At 46.0% G+C, this 3825-nt stretch overlaps 1 pseudogene; it reads right to left on the bottom strand.

The window, feature by feature from the left end:
* LOC110334236 overlaps positions 1-208 on the bottom strand; it is a 1169-nt pseudogene extending 961 nt beyond the window's left edge.
* Positions 209-3825: the final 3617 nt, after the last annotated feature.

Below are 3825 nucleotides of genomic sequence, written 5' to 3'. Positions count from 1 at the left end.
CATCAACCTTGTGTGGCTGAGCACACATTGCAGCATCCACCTCTTCAACACAAGAGTAGGTCACAAAACCAAAGCCTCTGGAACGTTTTGTTTGGGGATCTCTCATTACCNCACAGTCTGTAAGTGTGCCCCATTTCTCAAAATGTTCTCTTAAGCTACCATCTGTGGTTTCAAAGCTCAGACCACCAATGGACAGCTTCCTCGGCTGCTCAGGGCTCAGACACCAATGGACAGCTTCCTCGGCTGCTCGGAGCTCAGACACCAATGGACAGCTTCCTCAGCTGCACTGGTTCCTGTGGATCATGGCCCTCCATTTTGAGACCAAACTTGCCTCTTCCAACTCGAGTTCAATATGGAAGAGTTTACCTTGTGGAAGAAGGGCCCTGGGGAAGAAAGACAAACTGTAGTGAGCCCATGTGTCCCCATGTAGGTTACTAAAGGCAGCAACCTGGAAGTTCAGTGCCAGTGCATCTCTGAGAGTTCGTTGCATCTGCTTTCTGTCCCTTGATAACATAGGTTCCTGATGGAGGGCTCGGGTTCAGCCAGTTGTGGGCAGTGCCTTCTGAAGCCAGAGCCACTGCATGCTGGACATCAGAAGAAAGTTCACTGTGTGTTCATAACCTTTCTTCGTTTGCAGGTGCCGGTTTCTTTTCCGCCAGTTACCGATAGGAAAATCAATACTAAGACAGCTTGGGGTACTCTACACACTGACCAGTTTCTGAAAACTCACATCTAACTACTCACAGAGCTCCACGGGACTCCAACCATACATCACACGTGTCCTAAGCAGATGTCTCTACTCCCTGTCTGAGACTGCTGTCTTCAATCTCCTAAGGAGACAGCCCAGGAGCAGCCATGATTCTCCGTGCCTTACAAGCTACACCTGATCCATAACTGAAAATTCTGGACTAGCTTTCCTTTCACTATCCCACCCGCATACCCTAACCTGGGTCACTTTTTTCTGTCCTGACGTCCTCAAAGCTTCCTTCTGTCCACTTTACTCTCTATGCACAACGATTCTAACACTCCCTGTTTAAGATTCTCCAACATTCCCCATCACCCAGTGCCTGTAATCCTCAGTTCCTGCCGTTCATTGGATGCCCTGTTCTTAGCCACCTCTCTGAAGCCCTTTTCCTTACTTCCTGCTTCGTGGGGGAGGGCCGTTCCTATGTAGCTCAGACTGACATCAAAGTACTCCCTTAGAATCCCTGGTCCTCCTACCTCCACCTTCTGCATTCTGGGTTACTGGTATGTGCCACCAAGCCTACTTTTTCATAATGCTGGCGACTGAGCCCATAGCTTGGTGCAAGCAAGGCAAACAATTCCAAGTGAGCATTTCTAGATGAGCTATATTCTTAGCCCTTCATGCTGTTTATTGAGAACACCAACTTGCTTTCACCACATTGTCTTTGCATAAGTGGGTCCCCGTCCCTGGAGAGCTCTCACAGACCCCCCTCGTATCTGCAAGCCTCCTTCCCTGGTACACTGCTCAAATGCCACCTCATTAGAAAGGCCTTCCCAGTCATGCTGTCTAAAATAATAGATCCTCATGCATGTCTTTCAATCTTTGTACTTTTTCCTCATAACATGAATCCAGTCTTGCTTGACTTTATTTGGAATGACAGTCTTCAAAGTGGCCCTTAAGCTAAGATGAGATCATTAGCTTGGGCCCTAATCTAACAGGACCAGTGTCCTTGTAAGTACAATGGAAAGAAAGGCACACAAAGAGGAGGAAGAAGTTGGATGTGCACAAGCCAAGGAGGAAGTCCTCAGCAGAAACCAACCCCGGTAATAGCTTGATCTTAGATATCCCGCTTCCAGAACTGTAGACAATAAACCTGCTTTTGAAGGCACCTTGTCTGTTTCTGCTTGGTATGGCTGCCCAAGACAATCGATCCGCCTCCCTGCGTCGGAATGTGAGAGTTGGAGCCAACGCAAGTGGCCGACAATTTTACCAGGTAGATAGGTGAGTGATGATGTCGCTCCGTGTTTTAAGTTGTTTTTCTGGATCATTCCTGAGGTTGGCCCGTCTTTTCATTTGCTTGAGTCATTCACATTTAATCTTCTATGAAATGACATAAGCCTGTATATCCATGCTTTTTAAAATTAGCTCCTTGAGAATTTCGATCTTATTCACCCTCCTTTCCCCCAACTCTTCCCAGATCCACCCCACTTTCCTTCCCACGCAACTCTGTGTCCCTTTTCTTCCCATCAAGGTCAGTTCGTGTTGCCCACATATCCTTGGGTCAGTGGTCTTCACTGCGGTGTGGATGATTTATCAAGGGCTGCTGCACTCTTAGAGAAAACCAGCCCTTCCTCCATCAACAGCGAAGAAATGCCCATAGCTCCTGGGCTAGGCTGTGTGCCCAACCCCCTCCTCCATGCTGGGATTTGGTCTGACTTGGGTTAGCAGGCCTTGTGCACGGTGTCACATCGGCAGTGACTCCTAAGGTTCAGCTTTCCTGCTGTGTCCAGAAGACACTGACTCCTCAACAGTCATTGATCACCTCCAGCTCTTCATCCTTTCTGCCTCTTCCTCTGTAACGATCCTTGAGCCTCTGGAGAGGGGGTGCATTTATATCTTCTGCTCAGAGATGAGGGTCCTGCACCCTCTGATTCTCTACTCTTTGGCCAGGTGTGGGTGTCTGTGTTGGTCACAAATGACAGAGCTTCTTGGCGAGTGTTGAGAGATGGTTTGATCCATGGGTCTAATGGCAAGCCATCAGGAGTCCGTCTAACACTGTCATTAGCAGAATAGTACCAGGTTCTCTCCTAGGGCCATAACCTGTCTAAGCTAACAATGGTGTCGGGTATGGGTTTCATAGGTTGTTTCAATTTTTTTTTTTTGCATTATTTTGAGGAATTCTACATATTACCTTACTGGTAGCTATATGTTTTCAAGTTCATAGCTTGTCTTCTTATAACTTTTTTTTTTTTTGAAACAAACAGAAGTTCTTTTGTTTTGGAGGGCTATTTTTAAATTGTGTTTATTTATTGGTATCTTAAAAATACATTTATCCATTTAATTATTTGCTTATTTTATTTTATCTTTTGCGTTAGAAGCATACTACCATCTACACATGGGTGCGAGAGGACAATTTACAAGAGTCGCTTCTTTCCTTCCACTATACGGGTCCTAAGGATTGAGCTCAGGTCATCAGATTTGGCAGCAAGCACCCTTACCCACTGAGCCACTTTACTGGCCCCTGCCTAATGGTTTCTGATGCCAGATCTCACTACATAGCTCAGCTTGGGTTTGAACTCATTGTGTAGCCCAGACTGGCCTCGGACTTGCCATCACTCTATGCTAGGATGACAGATTTACATCAGAACACCTGCCTTGAACAGGAGATTCTAATTCCAAGACAAGCTGGCCGGTCTTTCTCTTTTCAGCATATGCTTTTTAGTCTTAAGAAATATATTTTTGGGGCTGAAGAGATGGCTCAGCGGTTAAGAGCACTGACTGCTCTTCCAGAGGTCCTGAGTTCAATTCCTAGCAACCACACAGTGGCTCACAACCATCTGTAATGGGATCCAATTCTGGAGTGTCTGAAGACAGTGATAGTGTACTCACATATATTAAATAAATAAATAAATAAATACTTTAAAAAATAATTTTCCCCAGTTCTTCCTGAGAGAGAGAGAGAGAGAGAGAGAGAGAGAGAGAGAGAGAGAGAGAGAGAGAAGACAAAAGAAAAGAAAAGAAATTTATTTCTTGCTGGGTGTGGTGGCACACACCTTTGGTCTCAGCACTTTTGAGGCAGAAGCAGACAGATCTATGTGAGTTCGAGGCCAGCCTGGTCTACAGTATAAATTCCAGGACAG

This window comes from Mus pahari, chromosome 16, assembly GCF_900095145.1.
Source record: "Mus pahari chromosome 16, PAHARI_EIJ_v1.1, whole genome shotgun sequence".
Taxonomy (NCBI): domain Eukaryota; kingdom Metazoa; phylum Chordata; class Mammalia; order Rodentia; family Muridae; genus Mus; species Mus pahari.
This window is presented reverse-complemented; position numbering and strand designations above follow the sequence as displayed.